Raw genomic sequence first — 24,588 nt, forward strand, 5'->3', positions numbered from 1 at the left:
CCGCTCCATTTTGGTGTGCCTGCCTGCCGAATTTCGTGTAAGGGCAATATATTGTCAGTGATAGTCTCACAGATTCAGACTTGAGTGAATGAAAATGACACCAAAGGCATCTTGTTTACACAGTGAAATTATGCATTCTCATGGATGAAATGTGATTATAATTTCTGAATTGTGCAACTAGAAAAAGTACTGCAGTCAAACAAGAAAATGACATCAGTCAGTTAGGAGGTCTTGTGTGGAAAACACTACGAGGGGTTTTCCCTGACAATGTCCTATTGTAGCGATAAGCAAAATCATTATCTGCTTGCACGATGCTTGACAAAATTCAAGCCCATTTGTGCAGTTACGTATGCTGCAATTACCTAATTGATTGAGGTAGATTTGTTCAGTTTTTGTGCATTTTCATCAAAGTGAGTGGAAAGTACTTTGTTATGTGAAAATAAATGTGCAGTAATATTTCTTTCAGCTATTATCATTGCAAGACCAGGCAGGGTATAATTATAACAAGATGGGTGATATCAGCTATACATTTGTGATGAGACTATCATTATTATACCCCCGCCAAACGAAGTTTGAAGGGGGTATATAGAAATCAGCGGGTGGTCGGGCGGTGGGGCGGTGGGGCGGTGGGGCGGTCGGTCCATTGCAAATCTTGCGTCGCGAACTACTTCCTCAGTTTTCAACCGATTCCCATAAAACTTGGCACAGATGTGTGCCTTGGGTTGTAGATGTGCAAGACGTATTTTTTGACAGTACCCAAAAGTACGTTGCCATGGTAACGGCATATTATGGGCAAAAATGGGTACAAATCTTGCGTCGCGAACTCCTCCCACAGTTTTTGATCAATTTTTATGAAATTAGGTACAGATGTTCATCTGAATATGTTAATGTGCAAGACACATTTCCGCAGTGGCAAAAAGTGCGCTGCCATGGTAACGGCATGTTATTGGTAAAATATAGGGCAAAATGCTTCTTGGCAAAACTGCTTCATCAGTGTTCTTCCAATTCTCATGGAATTCATATTGAATGTTTGTCTTAGGATATAGGTCAGCATGACTTATTTCTTGACAGTGACAAAAAGTATGTTGCCATGGTAACAGCTCACATATTATGAGCCAAAATGATGGAAAATTTTGTGTTGCAAACTACTTCCTAAGTTTTTGCCCAATTTCCATGAAACTTGGTACAGATGTGTGCCTTTGGTTGTAGATGTGCAAGACGCATTTTTCGACAGTACCCGAAAGTACGTTGCCATGGTAACGGCATATTAATGGCAGAAGATCAAGGAAAGATCTTGCGGATTTAAGTACTTCCTCAGTTTTTTGACCAAAGCTTATGAAATGTTGTTTTGACCAAAGCTTATGAAATGTTGTTTGGCGGGGGTATAACCAGTCGCTGTAGCGACATTTCTAGTTGGGACTACTACAAATCCCAATGCAGGGAATAATTTTCCTGGTATCGCATCGCAATTTGCTATGCATTTTTACAACACTGCTATACAAACTAACTTTTGTATAGCAGTTTTCTTCCATAGAAGTGTACAGGATAACATCTAAAATATTGTTCATCAGCTGAAATTGCTAATCAAATTTGAGTTGGAAAATTATTCCCTGCAATGTTATTGGGGCTGACTATTGAGCTACAAATTGTATTCACAGTTGTATCACTGGACCCAGAATTTGTTTGTTGCAAGAACACAAAATGTAGGAGGCAAAGGAGAGGAGAGGAGAAGAAGAAGAAGAAGAAGAAGAAGAAGAAGAAGAGAAACAACCTTTCTTGAGGATGATAAAAATGTCAGCTTAAAGGGAGTGTACATTTCTGGTCGAGGTGAGGATTTAGCTTTCAACGTTTTGCGAGATATTCAGAAACTACTCCATGAGATGTCAAAGAGCATGCAATTCTAAGGGGTATCAAAAGTTTATTTGAAGAAAATTGGTTTTGAAATGGCTTAGATATCCAAAAACAAGGTGAAACAAAGATATCCTAATAAAAGCGTGGCATGTTGCCTTTTATCATTATCACTTTTTTGGATATCTCAGCCATTTGAAAACCAATTTTCATCAAATAAACGCTGAATCCTTCTTAGAATTATATGCTCTTTCAAATTTCATAAGAGGTTTCTCATTATTTCACTTAGGAATGCTCAAAACATGAATCCCCACCTCAACCAGTACTGTACAGTCCCTTTAAGGAGACAGGGAGAGTGATGTTTTTTAATCCTTTTACCTTTTTTTTTTTTGATCTACACTATTTTCTCTTTGCTGAAACTAAAAGCTTCATGGATCTATTGAATCTCATTCTGTCAGTGCCAAAACAACACTGTTGGGTGGTTTATTGCAATGCGATGGTCATTAGGCTGGAGATATTTTGATGAGATCTGCTCTTCTGCTGGTGGAGCCGATGGAATGAGACCGACAGTTGTTGTGTTACCTTGGGATTCGGAGATTACTCCTGACATGTATGAAAGACGTCCCCAGAGAACTTCTATCCCACCCCATGATATGCAGAACTAGATCAGAAGTATGGTGAGAATTATGACTCTGACTGACTGTCACTGATGTTTCATCTTCCTAGCCTCTGATATGTCTATTCCGTAACCCCCGAAGTTCAGGTTTTCCATGCATCTGTATGTGTCCTGTTGTGTCTTGTTAATATCACCATTCATAAAGCAAAACTATTTGGTGGATTTCCTTGCAGTTTGCGCTACATGAGACGTTGATGCACTGATTACCAGTTAGAGCTGAAACCCTTTATATGTTCATTCTACTTGTACAAAGAAAAATGTTGTTTACCCCCCCCCCCCCCCATTCTGTGGCATAACTTATATTAGTTGAGTCCAGTAACAGTATAATTTAGTGAAATGGGACAGAAATATTAATTGATAACCTCTTAAAGAAGAAATCCACGACCTATACAAAGATTATTCATAATATAGTTAAGAAATCCAGGATTCCGATGAGCTTAATGATATACCTCACTTCATAACCGTTGCAGCAAACGAGATTTTTACATTTGGGAATATTTTCAGCCAAACAGTTCAAATTGCTGTACGGAATCAAAATCAATCACGTGACCCGATGACGTTTCACCCTCACATTGCTCGAGCGAAGTTTATTTGCGGAGGAGTGTATATATAGGAGGAGCTCAATACACGTACAGTACCTTGCACAACTGCGTTGTATACACTGAGCTGCATGCATGATATGCATGCTGTTCGACATCGTGCGTGCATCATAACATTGAGCGAAGATGCCGATGTGTCAGGCATACGGGTGTACGAATAAGCCTGGGAAAGGCAAGAAAAAAAGCTTCTTTCAGATACCCAACCCAGAAATAGAAAGGGAACGGTGTGCAAAATGGCTCAACAATATTGGAACGGATAAATTTGATGTGAAGACATACAAATTTAATCCAAATCGAGTCGTATGCGAAGACCATTTTGAGTCGCACTGGTTCCAGGATGACATTCGTGCGCGCGTGATGGGATATGTGCATCAGCACTGCCAGCAGCGGCAGCCCTCTTGGTCAGTTCTTCTTGATTCCACTCTGGTTGGAAAGCATATCCAGGTGGACCCGACATGACACTTGCAGTAAAACCACATAGAATGAACGTACGGCAATAAACGGAGATTAACAAAATGGGCGGTAATTAGAGCGGAGAGAAAATTATAAATGAAAGAACAAGCGATGTATGAACTGTATGCTGTACGTATGTATATGGTTCACGGTGTAGTGGGACGCGACGCGACGCACGCTGTGAGCTGAACGCTGCGACAACACACGTACATACACACACACTCACACATAGTTCTTTATACAAGTGGCACACACACACAATTTCTGTGGCAAGGGCAGGCAGCGATCGTAGAAAATGGAAGTGCAGGTCATACGTCATCGGGAATTGCATTGTGGTAGAGAACAGTCTCGCTCACTTTTAATGCGTCTCGCAAAATGAAAATATCAAACAAAATGATTAAAAATATTTTCCGTCACATATTTGTAAAATTAAGAGCATAGCTGAGCGTTTCATATTTTTGTCTTTCATTTGAGTATGACTTTATGTAGTCCCGGATTTCTTCTTTAACTTTCTGCAAAGAGGGTTAAAGGTTAATCATCAGTCAGTAATCTGGATCAATGAGCTTTGTCAAAGTGTAAATAAGAGACAATGTTCTTGATATGGCACGTACAGTGATTTCACAAAAGGGCAAGGCATCCCAAAGGACTGCCTGCTGCAGTCACATATTGCTCTGTTTTGCTCCTTTTCCCAGTCTGCATGGTTTCTTGATTTAAATGATTCATGGATGCATGAAGCGCATAGAAACCTTTGAACATGGCATGATCTGTAATGAGAATCACAAAAACATGTCGTGGGCATGTGAGGCAGTGGTCACGTTTTCTTTAACTCATAAAAGAAAATGAGAGCAATTCAACTGATTCGTGGTGGACATAGATGCCTTTTCTTCTCATGCAATCACTGTATCATGGGACATGAATATGTGTCCCTTCACTCACATTTTGATGTTCAAGCTAATTGATCTTGACCTTTCACCTTGACCTTGACCTTTAACCTTCTCTGCAAAAGAAATATTTTCCAATTTTTGTCTATGCACCAGTAATATCGTTCTAGGAATTATAGCCAAGTTCTAGCCAGAAAATAACATTCTGATAAGAATTTAGTGAACTTTGACCATCTGGCCTTTGACCTTTCACTCCTGTCATTTCAGAATAACTAACTATGTATACTGTAAAAGCTGTTATTTTTGTGTACAGATATTTCAACGAGGTGTTGTTTTTTTGTGATTTGACACTAAGGTTATTGTAAGCTCACTAATGGCTCTCCTTTTAAGATCAGATGGCAATATTTTTACATGTTGTTAAAGTTGCCGTTCAATAGTGATTCGTGAAATGCACAAAAATTAAGCCCTTAAGAAAATAATAGCTTTTACATTTGAGTACTACTTCTTACCTTGACCAGGTGATATTACCAATAATATTCCCAATAATATTCCCAGCTTAAGATGCATTACACCTTGAAAATGACATCTTTACCCAAAGCACAGTGACCTTTGTCCTTTGACCTAATCTAATCAGCGCATAATGGTATTACGTGATTCCAAGAGTTAGTTTCATATTGTCGTGTGGGAGAGCCATCATTGAGGAAGGTAAGTTTGAAAGATACATCATATATGTAGCTCATATATCACTCTCGTTCTGAATGATATACATCATTTCCTTGTTTTCTACATGGTGCTATATATTTTCCTCATAGAGCTATTCACAGAGAAAATTGTTCATGGTCACTGCAACTAGATCACTGGCTATTTGAAGGGATGGTACAGTATTGGTGGAGATGAGAATTGGGCTTTTAACTTTTTGCGAGATACCAAGAAAACACTTATGAAGTAGTACACAGCATACCATTTTAAGAGGAATTCAAAGTTTATTCGATGAAAATCGAGTTTTGAATGACTGAAACATCCAAAAACAAAAGTAAAACAAAGCGATCGTAATAAAATGTGGGTCCCACACTTTGTTAGAATCGCTCTGTTTTTGATATCTCAGCCATTTCAAGACCAATTTTTATCGAATAAACGTTGAATTCCTCATGAAATTACATGCTCTTTCATATTTCAGAAGAGGTTTTCTCATTATCTCACCAAAAAATGTAAGAAACCTGAAATTAGGTCTCAACCAAAACTTTACAATCCCTTTGGAATAAGCATGCCTATTACCTTGTATCTTGTTTGTCTGATCAAACTTCCAGCTGCCCAGCAGTGTTCTAAACTAGATCTATACTCAATAATCACGTAAGTTGTTCTGCAAATAGTACGTAATGGCCACTGTGCCTTTTATGCTTGATCTTGGAAGCCTTTGTCCAAAAAAAAAAAGGCTAAATGTTTTCCTTGAAGGCCAAATGATGGCGAGCTTTTTGAGTACGTGTGGACTTTTAGAAATAGAAATGCCATCCTGTTTTTACCATCTTTGCATTTGATACCCCAGAGCAACGTCATGCTCTATAAACTTGATTTGTTGGGCGGTTAATCACCGTTAAGAATGCTTCTCATTTACTGTAAAAAAATGGTGCATGATCTTTTACACATTATTTAGGACTATCATATACATGACATGCACAGGAAGTCATCGTCCAAACAATCTGGTATCATGCATTGAAGGTATAAACATATTTATGTTTGTGTGCGTGTATTTATATATATGAATGCATCTCATACATATAGATCTAGGTATATATGGGTGTGTATGTATATTTATGTACTGTATGTTTGCTGGCAGCTTAGATGTATTTTTGAGTTGGAACAAAATCTGCTTCACCATAGTATGATAGCCTTTACTATTTTCTTTGGTTAAAGAAGACCATATATATATAGAATATATGTATGCTACAGAAGTATTTGTATTTTTTAGAGATAAAGATTCTTTAGGATCTTTTGTTTAGTGTCAGGTCATTGATTAAATGTCATCATATACCACAGCTAATATATACACACACACATATATTTTTTTCTGTGTGAAGTAATGAGCCATTTTGTTTCATTTGATTTTGTTGTTCAGCACTGCCAGGAAACTGATGTCTTGAGCAGCTGATTATAGTTTCAACCTCTCTCTGAGATATGAAATCCTTGTGGACTATACCTTGTTTACTGAATGTCTTACAATCATACGTGTATGTGTGGATGCCAAGAAGGTCATTGTGTTCTAGTAGAAGGTAGATAACATGGAATATTAATTTCAACAGATGACATTGGATTTTTATATTTTCTTAAAGGAGATTGCACACATATTAAAAATGTTATGTAGATATTCAGTGTTTTGGGGATGATAGTTAGCCAAAATCTTGAAGGGGAATTCCAGACCAGATACAAATTATTATGAAAAGAACTGAGAAAGCTATGGCAAGCACAACAGTGAAAATTTGATCAGAATTAGAATAAAAGTAAGGAAGTTGTGAAATCTTAAAGATTTGCTAATTTTTGTACAATGATTCTTGAACAGTTGATAGGAATATGTAAATGAGTGAGCTGATGATGACATTGCAATTTTCTATTGAGCATGTACCAAAAGATGACAAAAATTAAGTTTTCTGGTCTAAAAGTGTGAAACGTAATGTTGATAACTTCAAAATAATGATCAAACACTGATAGATGAGAAGATGAACTGCAGTTTGTGATGTCAACTGGATAGAACGATATACCGGTGAGGAAAAATATAATGAGAACTCAAAACAAAACAAAAAAATGATGTTTTGAAAAAAAGTAACATTCCATCAACTTGTTACTGACATATGTGAAGGGTGATATTATTGTTCCTGCATTCTGCAAGAGGCAAATCAAGTGCTCTTTTATTATATGAGAAAGTGAAAATATGTTGAATTTTCTTTATATTTTCTTTTTATCATTCAATGCATGTGACATCGCAAATTGTAGCAGTTTTCTCATCCAGCAGCCATGAAAGTTTAAATATTCATAACTTTTGAACAGATTGTCTGATTTCCCTCAAACTTTCACTGATGTGTTCTCCTAGTATTCCTAAATTCACTCATTCCACATGTATATCAAGGTGAACTTGTCCTTTACGTGTTATAGAGAGGTGTGATGTCCTGACGATGTCCACGCATCAATGCAGACAACTGCTGTGGGTGTCAGATTTTTTCTGCATTAAAGATTTGATCAAGACCAAAATTTGGATGCAGCAGTGTAGTCTTCTTCCAAAAGTGTGGAAGTGCCATTGAATGTTTAGGAAGGATAAAGACAATGAACAAAATCCTTAAAGAATATGCAAAAAGGTTGTTAAATATGGATTTACTATACTCTGTTTGCATATTGTACATTGTATGCAGCCTTGTAGAGGCCAGGTTTAACAGTTGTAAAGATGACTAAATTTGTATGTCTGCTAAAGAATCTGTAAAATCATGACCAGGTCATTAAATGTACCACAAAAGTGGCAGGTATGTAGACATTTTATATATTTAGTTACATTTGTGCATTCTAAATGAGAAATGTGTAGCATGCTCGCCAGTCTAATGAGAAGGTTGTTTTCATTCCGCAGTAGCAGTATTGCCAATTTGTTTGTAGGAATCAAACTCGAGAAGCTCATTCTGGGAAAACTGAAGAGTGCTTGAAAAGAGAGAATGATACATGTTCAGAGTGGAGTGCAGTCCAATCCTCTGCAGGATGATAAAAAATTGTTATCACAGAAATGTGCCTTCAAGTATGGTGGCTTCAAAGACAAAAGACAAAAACAAAAACAAAACTTAATTCAGATATTGTTCTGGTCAGTTGGAATTCCCATTTCCTGCTAGAGATAAAGTCAAAATTGTCCCAGAATATCACAGGAAAAGGAAATGATGTGATTCCATTCAAGAACTTTGGTCTGATTCCATTTGATCTGATTCCATTTGATCTGATTTCATTGAAAAACTTGTTTCAGCTATGAAGGAAGTAAGGAAGGATGACCATCATAGGCAAACAGAGGAAAAACAAATGTAAACAGTTTAGCGGGATACAAATCTTGAGATTTGCATCATGATACAAATCTGATGGTTTTTGCCAGTGTGAATGTAAAAATCTAATTAAATAGCGTGATCAACATTGTGATCCAAACCAAAACAAATCTTAATTCTTTTTTTCAGAATCATCGTAATATGAGAAAAAAAAAGTGATAATTTGCACCATGACGAGTGTGTGGATGACGGAGCAAATAACATGGATTTTTTGTTTTTGAATTCCGTCATTCAAACACAAGTCATGACGGCACATGAATACATGGGCAAGGGTCACCATTTTGATAGATATCCAGCATGTGCAGTTTGGTCGACAAATTATTGCGATAAGCAATTAACGGGCTATTTCTGTCCATCTGAGCAGGCACAAAAGCTCTCGGTATTTGGATCATGATCAACATCCCGCTATTTTGTCTGTGTAAATGACACAAGTACGAGTCACTTCCAGTGTTGCCCAGCATGAAAGGTCTCAACCATTTCAAGGCCACTTGTACTTGGCCTGAATAACAGCATGTGCTGACATGAAGAAGACTTACGCAAAATATTTCCATTCGCCTCCAAATGATGCTAATACTGTACGTAAGTTATATGACATGAGGTTGTGCTCAGTAAAATGAACACTTTCAGATAGCTAAATTTCTTTGTAGCAAAGTATGGGAAAGAACTACACCTACACTCACCTCCTGGGGTATTCAGAAACCTTCATGGTGGGCGGGAGATCACATTCTCATTACTATAAAAAGAGATACTCTGATTTGAGATTGAACGCTCCCTACTAAAAAAAAAAAAAAATGACTGTATCGCTCCCTCCATCATGTAGAGTTTGTTATATTATGCTATGACTTCCAGACGAGGACTAGACATCATCGTTTCATTGATGAATATAGGATGCCTGAGGTGATGAAGAGGGAGATGATGTGATGAATTAGAGTAGTTTTGTATTACTGAATGTAGCTGCTACTGTGTTTTCCTCTTTCTTTGCATTTGTTTTGCCATACTGCTCTGATACCAACTCATTACTGCGAATGGAGAAAGAGTCTGCAGGGACATATACATCAAAGAAAAATGTGGAATGAGAAAAAACAAACAAGGTTGTTTGATATGCTACTTACACTGCGAGAAAAACTAGAAATATTCTGATGTTTTTGCATAAATGCGCATGTGCAAGAAAAACTGTAATATTAAGATAAATTTGTGTTTTTTAGTTGTAGGTTTTGTTTTGTTTTTTGTTTTTTCTTTTCTTTTGTTTGTTTGTTTGTTTGTTTGTGTGTGTGTTTTTTTTGTTTTTTGTTTTGTTTTGGTTTTTTTTTTTTTGGGGGGGGGGGCTAGGGTAGGTAGTGTGCATGCTATTGTCTTCTGCCTAGCAACTACCAATGAAAAACTGGAATGTGATACGTGTAACTATGGTTTTTCGGTGGCAATGTCAATGCTTCCATAATGCAACCTTGTAGAGGTTGTCAGGAGAGAGGGAGAGTGAAGAAGATCAGAGACCAGGGGCCTTTGGAGTGAGAGAAGAGTGGGGATGGAGATCAAGTTTCAATACGGTGTCATTTAATGTGACTTGATGCAACCATAAATCATGTATGCTCTTCCCCTTCCAGCTGTGCGTGATGTCACTAGAAGAGAATTTAGAAGAGCCGTGGAGTATTTACTAGCACTTAACACCACTGACTGAAAACTCAAAGTTGGTCAAGCACAGTCCCGATAAAAAGAGATTTATGGTTGTAAAACCTGTTTATCCCCCAGACACATTTAATGTTTAAGGCACAGGTATAATAGAAAATACGGTCTTCATTGGCACATCTGTTTATCTCTTGTGATGGACCTACCAAATTTCTTTTGCATTTATCAGAATAGTTGCTTTTGGGTTCATTTTTTTCATCGTTTCCAGAGAACAACTTCAGAATGCTTGATCTTAAAGGACAAGTTCACCTTCATATACATAAGGACTGAGAGAATGCAGCAATATTAGTAGAACACATCAGTGAAAGTTTGAGGAAAATTGGACAATCTGTTCAAAAGTTACGAATATTTTAAGTATCTGCACAGTCACTGCTGGAAGAGAAGACTACTACAGTGTATGATGTCACATGCGTACAACTATATAACGAAAATAAAAAGAGAATTTCACAAAACTTTACTTTTTGAATAAAGTGCACACTTCTTCGACTTGCTACTGACGTATGTTAAGGGTAATATTATTCCCCCTGCCTTCTGAAAGAGAGAAGTCGAGTGTTCTTTTGTTATGCTAGAAAAATGGAAATATGTTGAATTTTCTTTATTCTTTCTTTACATCGTTGTACTCATGTGACATCACAAGCTATAGTAGTCTTTTCATCCAGCCGTGACTGAGCAGAAACTTCAAAAATTCATAACTTTGTAACGGATTGTCCGATTTTGCTCAAACTCTCACTGATGTGTTCTACTAATATTGCTGCATTCACTCAACCCACATGTCTAGGAAGGTGAACTTGTCCTTTAATACTTTCCATGATTATTATCATCGTTATGTTTCAGAATGAGATAAAGTGATATGCATACTTTCTCCTGGATGACCACAGTATAATGGACATATCTCATGTATTTTTGTGTTCATATGAGCTGGATAGAGATAGCTCTTTGTCATATGTCAGTACAGCTAGTGTTTGTAATGCATGGGCTCAATACTAACTGTAGAGTATGAGTGTGTGTATGGGGGGGGGGGGGGGAATGAAGATAGAGATATATATCTATTTCTAATAACAGAGATATATATCTATTCCTTATGACTCAATGCAATTCTCAGACCATAATATTTCTGATGAGAAGTGATCTCTGTCACCCGTGTAGTGGCCGTGGATGCAAGGATAGGAATATCTCTCCTTTCATCCTTTCAGCGTGGCATAGTATGGTCGCCATGGTGATGCGCTTCTGGGGTCTCTATAGGCACGATCTTTTCTGTGCGTTAAATACACTAAGAGCAGGCATTTGACATCGGAGTAGAGTGTATAGTTCGTGGGTATTCTCTGCTGCTGTGCTTGCATGCCTTTTAGTCACTTATGGCTGTACCAGCCAGGACCAGTGTGCAGATAGGATTTAACAACAGAGGGATAGGCTGAGAAAAACTTGTACCCTTTGAAAACAAAAATTAAGGTATGATCAATTCTCTCAAAGGTTGAGTTGAATTGCTGCTGACCTAGGAAAATACAGCTCTCTTTAGATTGCAGCAATTTCATGGCTTTAAGAGAAATGTTTTTAAATCATAGCATCAGATATCAGGCCGGGATTCCATTTCATTATCAGTAACTTTAATCAAGTGGTAAAGTGGTGCAACATTCTAAATTCTTTGTGTATTGGGGCAAGCTTCTTCTTTTTCGCAAGGTGTCAATACGATTATGAAAATGCAAGCAACTCCTGGCACAAGGCATGCTTCAAAGTTTCACCCATTTGCATCAGTGATATAAAGTGGTATGTAGGAGAAGAATATATGTAATACTCCCAAACTTAAGTTCAAGCCTTCATTTCAATCTCACTCCCTGTAGAACTATGGGGAATTATTGCCTTATTACAAGAGCGTGGTCCCTTCTCCACGGAAACTCCACGGTGGATTCTTTTTCAACTAAGCTGCCTATTTTGCTGAGGAACTGTTGAACTCAGATTATTTGGAGTACAAATATGCTTTTTTTTTTCTTCCGCACATTTGAAATTGTTACTGCATACCGTTGAAAGACAGGCACTTAACTGCACTTGGATTGTGCCATGATTTATAACTGAGATACGTGTCTCTGAAGCTTTTGCGGAGTCTGTGATGTGTGTATAATCTCTGCGTGTGGACGGCTGCAAATATGATGTACAGCACTGGGCGAGCAGACGGATCGGGCAGGCTGCACTGCAGGCGAGGGAGCTATTGGTAAGTCTGCCTTTTTTTAAAACCATTTTAAAGGGATAGGTGAATACACTATAGCTCCTTGCCTTTCAAACCACTTATATGGATAAGAGCTACTAATCTCTGAGATTTGCCTGGTGGCAACTAATAATGCATGAATCAGAACATTGCATTGATAATTTTGAGTATTGACACTTAACCACAGTCCAACCCCAGCTATCTGCCCACGTCAGGACCAGTGGCCATTCAGATAAGTGATATTGCCAGATAAGCGAGACATGCTTTTAAAAGCGAGACACTTGATTATCAGCAAGATGTTTTTGGGGTATGTATGTACTTATCCTAATGATTTACACTGTATTTGTATGTATCATGATTGAAGTAATATGAAAATGAAATGTCATATGAGTGGAAATATGCCTCTCTTTTGGTCTGAGTTCCTTCTTGCAACAGTATTTTGGTTGTTATTAATGTACATGATATCACAGCAATAAACATTCCTGTTGCGACTTTCACACTTCCTTGTATTGTGCTTTTGTACTTTTAGCAAAGTTTAAAGGGTGTGTACACTTCTGGTCGAGGTGAGGATTTACAAGTGTAGCTTTTAACTTTTTGTGAGATATTGAGAAACCACTTTATGAGATGTCAAAGAGCTTGCAGTTCTAAGGGGTATCAAAAGTTTATTTGATGAAAATCGGTTTTGAAATGGCTGAGATATCCAAAAACAAGGACAAACAAAGAGATCCTAATAAAAGCGTGGCCTGTCGCCTTTTGTTATTATCACTTTTTGGATATCTCAGCCATTTGAAAGCTGATTTTCATCAAATAAACGTTGAATCCTTCTTAAAATTGCATGCACTTTCATATTTCATAGGAGGTTTCTCATTATCTCACTTATAATGTTCAAAACATGAATCCCCACCTCAACCAGTACTGTACAGTCCCTTTAACACTGAAAATACACTGACAATTTTGTGTCAGTCCATGTCGGGATGATTTCGAGATATGGAGAAGTAATGGACAGAAAACTGAGTTCGGACTGCATATCAGATATGATATGAATTTGTATCTGTATAATGCTAGTAAATTGCTGCAGAGTTTCTGGGGATTAGAAAAAGAGTTGAAACTCAAACCAAGTATAGACTTTCTTTTTGGACAACTGTTCATTGATTTTGCCTTTTCATTGGAGACCAGCAAGTCTGCCATCAGCTTATATCAGTCAGGTATATTCAAATTTGGCTATATGTGCAGAATAATGCTACTTCTCCATTGTTCATTAAAAAATTTGCATGATAAGTGAGTGTAGACTGTAGAAGCATCTTTACAATATGTTTTTGTTTGATGTCTTGTTGTTAAGGCAGTCTAATTAATCATGTCAAAATCTTCACTAATGAAAACACATCTCTTTTCACAAATAAGTGTCTGTAATATCTTTTCAGTGTTGGCATATTTGCATTTGCAGCAGATATTGGACATTTTGAACTTAGGAGAATAGAATTGAGCACCATACATGTTAATATGGTTGAACTTCATTCTGTGTATAATTATATATGAAGGCAATCTGCAAAACTAAAGTAAAGATGAAAACAAGCCAATAATGTGTTCAGACCTTGTGAAACCAGTAGAAAACTTACAAGTATGGTTTTGCAAGCCGTTGATTCTGTTGTGAATTCTCAGGATTTAATGCTTCTAACCTCTTCAAAATAAAAATTAAAAGAAAATATCTATGGCTTTCATTGAGTGTCTGTCATTATCTTAAGATGTTTTGTCCACTGATGTCCCTAAATGAAATGGCCAGTGGGTAGTGGCTGTGCTGTCACAACATGCGAGTTGAAATGCTCATGGAGGACAGCTAAGCAGCAGTCTTTGTTTGTGTGTAAGACACAGCTGCTTCTTCGCTCTTCAATGTCTTGGGACACTGCTCTCCCATCTGTTTTAGCAGAGTGATTATGATAAATGTGTGATGTGTTGCTAGGATACCCCTATCTTGTGATGGGTATCTACAAGGCAACATCAATATGATGATATGCGACCCTGTGACATTATACTGTAACCATGACAACACAACAACAGAGTTCTCAACACCAATGGCAATTCAATTCTTTGGAGTAAAAGACAGTGGAGATGCTGTGATATTTTTGGATATTCATGCATGATTGTTGTGCAAAATATTTGCCAAAGAGTGAAATTGCTTCTATTAACTCAATATGTGCCACGGTGGCATGCCCGACTCAGTGGACAGCCTGCCAAGTTCGCATATTTTGGTCAAACGCATGAACACGCCCAAACCAATGAATAAGTCGCCAAATGCCACAGTACAATGAAAGCTTCACTTGCGATTCCATTCCTACATGTATCACATTTTGTTTGCATTGTATGTGGCTAATGAATATCAAGTAATGTTAAAGTAAATTCTAAGCTTCTAACACTGTTTTGTGTACAAAAGATATGCCTGGACATTAATTTACATTGTAGTTATTGGTAATTTGAAAAAAATAAGAATCAGGGATTTGTCAGAAAATTTCACATCATAGCAAACTTGGCATTTTTTCTACAACTTTGCTTGTTGCATGTCTGGCTGTAACAAGTATCTATAAAAAGTTACATAGATCTGAAGTACGGAATGTTTTCCCAAAGCATGCCTATGTTGCAGTTTCAGAATGATGTTGCACACAGGGGGTTTACATCATGACACATAAAGAGTTGCTGACAATGATAATGACAGTTGCTCTATGCAAAGCACACATTCAGCTGACCACCAATGGATGGATGCTCATGGCGCTGTTAATCTGCATTGTGACAGTTTAACAACACAAAATAATGCAAGAATATTATTATGTGTCAAATGGATCTTCACAGAGAGCTTCAGTGCATCCAAGGAAAAGATTTAATCTACTGAAATCAGAAAGTCATTCTAAAACTCTGATCTGTGTGTCAGAATGCAAGAATTTCCCCCAGCAGTATTTAATGCTTGAGGTCTATACAAGTATTCATTTTGATATAGAAAGATTATTTCAAGACATTTCAATAATTGCACCTTTTTTCCCCCTTTTTACATTCAACACAATAAGGATCATTCAATATTTATGTTTTCCAATTGGTTAGTCACAATGCCATGATATACTCATATAGCCTGTAGTAATGGAAGACTGTGAAGTTGCTTTATAAGCTTTGTACTTTTGAGTGCAGTTAATAATTCGTGATCAGGTGTTAAAAGGGAGTTTCATAACACATTCTAATGTTTAGTTATGTCTCAGATATATGAGTAATTTGCAATTCCTTTGCCTGCTTAGCAGCTACTGTACAACTTATGGTATAGGCCAAGTGTGAACTGATTTGTATTCATTCGCTGTTACTAGGTAGGACAAGGTCTGACAAATATTCTTGTTGTCAAGGAAAATCTTTTGTTTTCATGGGATGTGCATAAATGTCTGGATTAATAATGAATTTCTTGTATTCAGTGACAAAAAAAAAAGAAGTCAAGTCCCTCTGTATTGTTGTGCAAACTACTTGAATGGCTTTTCGTAGATATTCAATGTTAGATATGTCTGAAAATGGTTAGCGCCCTCTGTGGTGCCTTCTTGAACAGTGACCATTGACGTTCAGTTGCAGAGCTGTTTATCACAGTGTACATATATCATTCAAATGCAAGCGGAGACTCCTGACAAGTTTGCATGCTGCCCTCTGTTGGTAGCTCTGAGCCAGGTCAGATCAGCCGGTATGCTGATGCAAAGAGTGAGGTGGAAAATTCCATACATTCTCCTTCTCATGAAGTACTGTGGAAGATTTGTGATCTGTAGAATTGGAATACACACACACATATAGACGACCACATAGGGCTTTCATACGCTCACTCTCAAACAAAGACTTACTAGATTGTGATGTATGTATTGAAATCATCACTAGCTCATACACAATCAAATTTGGATGGAGGCAATTGATGTAATTATGGCTGTCATCTCTAGTTTGTACAGATATCTCTGTAAATGAGTTGCTGAATGGATATTAGATGAAATATGCATAAAACTACAGAATGTTTGCACACATTGCTCTTCACCAAACACATACATGTACACTTGTAAAGTATCTAGGGCCATGGATATTCTCAAACATAAGGCAGCCACAATCATTTTAACACAGACCAGACTACTCTCTTTTTGTCCCAACCTACCACTACCACACTAGCACACTATACCACACTACCATACTACGAAGCTACCACACTACCACCTAATACTCTACAACACTACCACATTGCCACACTACCACACTACCACACTACCGCACTACCATACTACCACACTACTGCACTACCTCACTACCACACCACTACACTACCACACTGGCACACTGGCACACTACCACACTACTGCACTACAGCACTACCACACTACTGTACTACCACACTACCACACTACCACACTACCACACTACCACACTACAGCACTACCACACTACAGCACTACCACACTACCACACTACCGCACTACCACATTCCTCACCACCATCTCCACCATTTTGTCATTGCTATATCATCCCTATCAAGTACTCCCATGATGATGAAAACCATCACAATTCAAATCAATAGTTGGTTTTTTCTAGATCAGCTTTTTCTTTGTAACTGGTACTTTCACCACACCCTAACTATCTAAGCAAGATGTTGACTCATACACACATCTGTCTGTCTGTCTGTTTCTGGTTATCTCTCTACATACAGAAATTCAGATCTTGTGTGTGCTCTACTCTACGATACCAGAGCTGTGCATGGAACATAATTCACAACTGCAGTTGTTGTATTCCATGTCTTAAGTGCACATGAACTTTTGGGTGGAGTAATTGATTAGATTGTGTGGTGCTCACGCAGATAACTGTAAGGTTGTCAGTTCCCCCCCCCCCCCCCCATTTTTTAATCCTCTCACTTTTTGTTTGTACAATGTGCTCTTTCTTTGCCATGGAAATTTCACAATTAATGAAGGTTCCTTCTGTTTTGTGTGCAGTATGGAAGTTTAGAGCGTAGCTGAGCTTTTGCTGTAGCATTTACTACTAGTAATTTAATATGCAAGTATATGTCAGCCAGTAGTCTCATAATACTTTATGTGTGTACATGTGTGATGTGTGTGTGTGTGTGTGTGTGTGTGTGTGTGTGTGTGTGTGCCGTTACACTTCTTCCTTAGGATACTACTTAGCAGTTTGAATGCAGTGCAGTGCTGGGCACACACATGCATAGAAGATAGTCACTCATGTGCAATACCTAGTCTTGGAGCTGGAATTGTGAGATGCTATTTCAGGAACAGTCTTGTGTATACAGCCTGGGCAGTGTGTCTACATTGCCTGCCACAAGTAATGCATTAGCATTGTAAAGCACGTAGTCTTGATGCAAGGCTCTCATATTTTGAGTTACATTCAAAGGGCAACCATAATTGTCATACATACAGCAAATATTTTACCTCATAAACTGTAGTTTCATATATCCAGTGCTTTATGTTTTTATTTCCCTTTACTGTAAGAACATTTTCTTTTTTTTCCAGTCTATGATGACAATCTTTTTGTAGACGGTATAATGTAGGTCCTATGTGCTAAATATTTCGCGAGGTTTTTATTTTCGCGAATTTCGAGAGTCAGGTGCTATGTGCGAAATTAAAGACACGCCAAAAAAATAATGACTCTGATCCCGATATGAATGTGACACACACATATACATTTCTCCGTTCGTTACAGTACTCCACGATTGCGAATTTAGCCACTCGCAAAATCGTTGGGAAGTCCCAATTCTCCAAAATTTAGACTTGCTAAATATATGGCATATACAGTAGATATGGAGGTTGAGCAGGAAAATGTACAAGCTATGTGTATGTGTCAGAAAGTTGTTGTGGTAGCAAAGTAGCATAACAACTTAGTTGATGTGCATCAGACAAAATGAAAAGTGACATACATTATGTACTGATGTATGTACATCTTTTTTCTTAGTTATAATTTCATTGGGGATATTATGAATTTTTTTATGGTAGACTGAAAGCATTACTGATATTATTATTGAAAGGAAAATGTGAAAACAAATTACGACAAGGTCATTATGAAATTGGAAGTGATGGTCTGACCTCGTTTATGGCATATTAGGCATGTCACAATAGATGGGAGGTGTGCTCTGGGAAATTTAAGGATATTACCGTAAAAGCCAAACAAAAGGATATAAAATGGATGATAATGATTGTTCCACCATACCCCACTCCCACTATTGTCACAGAATAATCAGTTTATCATGCTGTATACACTCTATTTGAAAAGCCAAAGGCCACCCCTCCCCTCCCCACCCAACAGTAAGAACCGAAAAAGAAATAAAAAGGAATTCCCGCTACCACTCCGTGACAAGTGCAATGATGTATATTGCATTATTATGCTTGAAGGGTAATTCAATAAAGGCAAATGTAATATCAATTATGAATCCATACTAATTTGATTCCATCAAAGAATGGCATTCATGTCATCAGCATGGTTCCTAGGCAACAACCTCTTGCACCATGCGGCACGGCCAGTGGAAGCCACAGGAGAGATGTATTTTTTGCTGTCGAAAAGCTATTTTTCTTCATCTATATCGAAAGACACTCTTGTTTTCAATTTGTGGAATCTGAAACGAAGCACGAAGTTCTTTCACACAGAGAACAGAGTTGGAGTCTCTCCTATGTAAGCAATTAACCCCTGATTAGTTCCTAATGATATTGCTTAACAGTGTTTCCAGTATAAAAAAGTCAGAAATTACATGGATATCCATATTACCACCAGTATCTCTGAAATCTGGTGATTGTGAAGCTGTAAAAAAAATGCAGGTAAAATTGATATTACCATACAATACACTTTAAAAAAATAATAACTCTGTGAATGACTGGATTTACCTTGGGTCCTACTTGATTTTCCCCCAAACACGGATGGTCGAATAAATGTTTTGGATAATTATATACTGGCTTGGTGATATCTATTTATCGATATGTTGATAGTGCTCACATAATTTTCAAAACTTTTTCATACTTCTGTTTGTCTTCATCAATTGAACCTTAATCACACAGTGCATTCACTAAAACCTGATTAATTTCAAAGTTGAGCCACCACAAAATAAAGCAGTGTCTTTTTAGGCCAATGTCATGTCCAGCAAGCTAAGATAGCAATGTTCCTATTTGTTATTATGGTAAATGCAATATCTACCACATCCGTGCAAAGTGACAGCCGATTTGGATCATTTTTCACAACTGCTGAATCTAATAGAGGCACGGTCAGACTGGCAAAAGATCGAGAAGTTTTAGATCGCAATCTTCAAGATCTTGAAGTTTTGCCAGTACGACTACTAACTTCCCATGAAACTTTCCGTGAACTTCTTGCAAAACTTCCCACTCCAACTAGGGATATTTCCATACCCCTGTCAAACTTTTCAATCTTTTGCCAGTGTGACCACCAGAAACTGAAACTTTGTGAAGTTTGTCACGTGACCAGTCCACCACCTGTTTGCAGATGGTGCCTTCGAAGTACATCGCCATTGTGATGCACAGGTGTTCATTGTTACATCACAATAACTAGTCATCAGACATGGTACCCTTCTTTTTTTTTTCTTTTCTTTTGTGCTTGCATGCTAGTGACCCAACCTTCTCGACCCAAGGATCAAGAGGTTCGGCTGCCAGTGTGAACGGACGACAAAAGATCGCGATCTTAAACTTCCCAATCTTTTGCCAGTCTGACCGCCCCCTTTGGAGACTTATGAATTTACATGCAAATTGACATTCTTCATTCAAACTACTTTTCCGTTTCTAACTGTTTAGTCCTCCTTGTCATTGTAACCATACTTCCATTATCAATCTGCATGTGTAATTAGCGTCATCACCATCATCATGCCTAACATCATTTTCCTCTAGCTATGATTATTATCATAATCATTACTTTTGTTAGAAGCTCATCGTTATTTTCCCAACCAATATCATCTCCTTTAACACCACATACATCATAGTCACCAATGTTGTATTTTCATCATCACCACCACCATCATCATCATCATCATCATCATCATCATCATCATCATCATCATCATCATCATCATCACATCATCATCATCACTATCATCATTATCATTAAAGTATTTTCAGTTTCATATCGCAGTATTCACCTTAATCACAGATTATCAGACTCGTTATGGTCAGTGAAAGCACTGCATGTGCACAGCAAGACACCATTTCAAGAGGCTTTGCGACAGGCTATATGGCCCATTCTCAGTAAAAGCGTTCAAATACGGAATTTTGGTGTCGCCGACATTCCATGACAGTTTGCGGTTCCCTGAAACCTATTAGATACTATTTAAATGTTTATAATATATCACGAGGACTTTATTTGTTAAAAATAAACACGATCAAATGCGGTTGTCTGCCTTTTTGTATAAAATTTTGCTGTTAAACTTCGTTAAGACCCCCAAAACGCAGTGTCGCCGGCTATTTCAGAATTATGTTTTATTGCTCCTCTCCGTCCACAAACATACTTTCCAAATATCATTTTCATGGACGATGAGCATATCATATGTGCTAATCACAATACTCAAAAAGTTCCAAAATTTTTATTGACTTCTTTTTTTATAGCCTTTTGAAACCTGTCGCCAAATTCACCGCCAGATACGTTACCAGTTTCTTTAGTGTTACAGCATTGCGAAAATAACAAGACTATGCGATGACCCTGTGTATATGAAACCCTGAGGATATACTTCATACACAGCAAGTACTTAGATTTTTTGTGCAACAGCTCTTTATTGAGAATACGGTACAATGTTTGAAATATCGGTTTTCTACACTTTTATTTGGACAGATACGTTACATACTTTTCACGCCACCCACGGCGACAGACATTGCAATGTCAGACAAATTGTATATTATACATTACTCCTCGGAATGACGCATCGATTCAACATTAAAGTTTAGTACAAGTGAGAAATATTTGGTAGATATCGCTCTCATAATACTATGATCGACCATATACGTTACCACAGATACGTTACCCCAGATACGTGACCGAATTTTGCTCATTGGTCTTGTGCTTTCTGGGGATCAAATCTGGTCAAAATTCATCCCTACACATTACATGCTTCGTTTTGTTGGACCTCAGGATTATATTCTTACACCAAAAGGACAGAGAGGTGAAAAAGAGCAACACTTCCACATGATTTTTCTTTGTGCGTCAGTGTCTCACAACTTAATGCCAAGTTTTCCGACAGATACGTTACCACATAATCAAAATGCTGAAAAGAAATTGTAAATGTTTTTACAAACAAATCGTTGTGTGCTCATAAACTCCAAAGTTCTATTCTATAAAACCCAGCCACTTTCATATTCTATGCAACAACTTTGAACGTTTATCTTACAAGACGAAGCTAAGATTCAGCATATCAGTTTTTTGCTTTTCAGATTTAGCAGATACGTTACGTATAATTCAGGGCACCCACGGTGACAAATAATGTTATGTAAAACAAAGTGTTCATAAAACAATTCTGCATAGAATGACGCTTCCGTAAAAAATTAAAGTTATGTTCAAATGAAGAATATTCAGTAGAAATTGCTCTGTAACTTCACCGACAGATTCATTTACGGTACGCCAGATACGTTACCAAACTTTGAAAGAGTAAAAAGTAGTTTATGAAACGCTTCCGAGAAAAGTTTCAGTGTTCTGTTGCATATTTATTCTAGTGTTTTTCAACATATGAAGAACTACTCAAGATTCATTGATAAGTTGAACAATTATTTATTCATTTTCATTAAAAGGGATGAGCCAAATACGTTACCATAGGTCAAACAACTGTTTAGCATATCGAGTTCATAGAGACTGTACCTACTTCCTTCTAAGTGCCTGCAAAAATATATTTTTTTAACCTTGTTTGCATTATCCATCAAAACTTAATGAATATTTATAGTCAGATGGATAAACACATTCAGACGTAAGATGAGAATATTCTGTGAATGAAGAACTCAGCTTTCACATTTAGGGCTCTTTTCCACCACATTTCATAGTTTAAATATTACGTACAATGTTTAAAATGGTTAATTTGGGCTTACATAATTCATTTTATACATCAATTTATGAGGTAAATAATTAAACAGGTGATATTTATTAATTCATACACAACTAAAATTATTACTTATATTTTACCAGATACGTTACCAAAGGTGATTCGATGTTTTTCAATAGTTATTTCCCCAGGAAAGCAATTCATATTTGTTTCCTGTGGAAATTCCAGATCGGATCGTTCCCTTTGCATGATTTGTGGGATTCGAAACTTTATTTGTAAGCGAAATTTGCAAAAAATACAAAGTGAATCTTAAGGTTATATTTCATTTCAGCAAAAAGCATATTTCAACCTACCACACAGAAATAATTTCTACCAATTAGCAAGGGATGACAACATCTTTACCTCTTGAAAAACCCCAATATCTTTAGGGGGGGACAGATGTCTTTTCCTGAACAGAAATTGGATCAAAACAATAAATTCAATTCAGAGTTAGGAGTCCATTACAACATGTAAATTTGCGGTAACGTATCTGTTTGGTGATCAAAAATCATATATGATGCTCTATTTCAATTCATTTTTACTCAATGAATGGCCATCATTTAGAATGTTCCACTTTTTGTTTCGTATTTGACCGGTTTTGAAGTTTCCGAAAACACATCTTTGAATGTATTACTTTGTGGTTGATTTTTCGGTTTTGCTCACATGGAATTGAACACTTAATCTGAGAATGGCCCATATACTGTTCTCATGACTGGTCTACATCACTGACAATGCCATGAACAGTCAGTCATCTATGCTGTCATTCTCATCATCATTGTAGATGTCCCATCATAGTTGTCATTCTGGTATTTCCACATTTATCCCTCATCCCCTCATTTATGTTGTTGTTATATAACCCAATTTGAGTAATCTCCATTGTTGGCATCTCTGTCATCATCGATGTCATCATCAGTGGATGCTTTGTTGGTGTCCATCAGTTGTCATGCCATCGATGTTGACACCGGTCTCTCTGTGGGATGAAGCTGTCACTTTTAAGCACAGCATCCTCAGAACCTCTTGCCACCCCCATCATTTCTTAGAAAGTAATGCTAATTCACCTCATCCAAGGAGCTCTTTATTTCCTTCCCACCTCAAAGTGAACAAGAAAATATCTAATGTACGCTTGATCATGATACATTGTTTTCAATAGGCCTGTTTTGTGTTTGATTCTTATCATCTCCATATCAGATCATAAAGCTTGACTACTCTGTCAATATGACGAATACAAGACATTACGCCCTATGCTTGGAGGAATATTTATCACCAAAGACCTCTAATCCTTCCCAGCATGCCTTGCCAAATCTCTCTCTCTCACTCTCTCTCTCAAACTGTGACGTCAGAGAACTGTCGAGCGTGACCTTTGGTATTTGCGTCACCCCGTGTCTGATGGGAATGTAATAACCGGCCATCAATCTCAGCTCTCCGCCGACCTCAAGGATTATTTCCACATGAAGTAATGATGTTCATCGTCGTCGGGATAGAACCTAAGAGACTGATAATCATGCATTCCTTGTCTCCTTCAAATTATTCCGTCCAGTGATAATAATTGCAAATAACAAGAATGAGAAGGCTGTTTTTCCCCGTGTTTGTTGATATTATTTGATCAGGAAAGTTATTTTTGAGCTTGCAATATTAATCCTTGTGATGAATGCTCAGGGAGTGATAAATTTTGCAAAGTTCAAAGGAGGAAGAAAAAAAAAGGATCAATTTATGCAAGCATACCTCCATCACGGTGAAAGCGTTTGTTTTTGTTCCTTTTAAAGGTATTACGTCAGTCTTCAGTCTGAGAAACTGGAAATAAAAACCTGCTCAGTTATATTTGAGCCCTCAAGGGCATACCATTGATTTCATCTCATAGTAGATGGGATCATGGAATCCGTAATGGAGGAATAGCTGCTATGCTATGCTATGCTTATATATCTCTCTCTCTTTCTAAGGGCAATGCCCCAGTCTTAAGGAAATGCTCTTAAAATCCTAGCTCATTGATTCTCCAATATTTTCTTGGGGTTTGGTGTTGAGCCGGGGAATCATTAATTTGATTAGGATCAATAAATCAATCAACTCCTAATTGTGAAAGGGTTTTTCTTGAGGACTGGGATAGCAATCCACGTTTTGCAGAGACCAAATTCTGGAGGATGA

At 37.4% G+C, this 24,588-nt stretch overlaps 1 protein-coding gene across 1 annotated transcript in view; it reads left to right on the forward strand.

The window, feature by feature from the left end:
* LOC139717993 (diacylglycerol kinase zeta-like) overlaps positions 1–24,588 on the forward strand; it is a 326,817-nt gene that overhangs the window by 173,445 nt on the left and 128,784 nt on the right. The gene's annotated exons all lie outside the window — the stretch shown is intronic.

Source organism: Diadema antillarum, unplaced genomic scaffold (genome assembly GCF_040938485.1).
Source record: "Diadema antillarum isolate AM-2024a unplaced genomic scaffold, OU_Dant_1.0 scf00000086, whole genome shotgun sequence".
Taxonomy (NCBI): Eukaryota; Metazoa; Echinodermata; class Echinoidea; order Diadematoida; family Diadematidae; genus Diadema; species Diadema antillarum.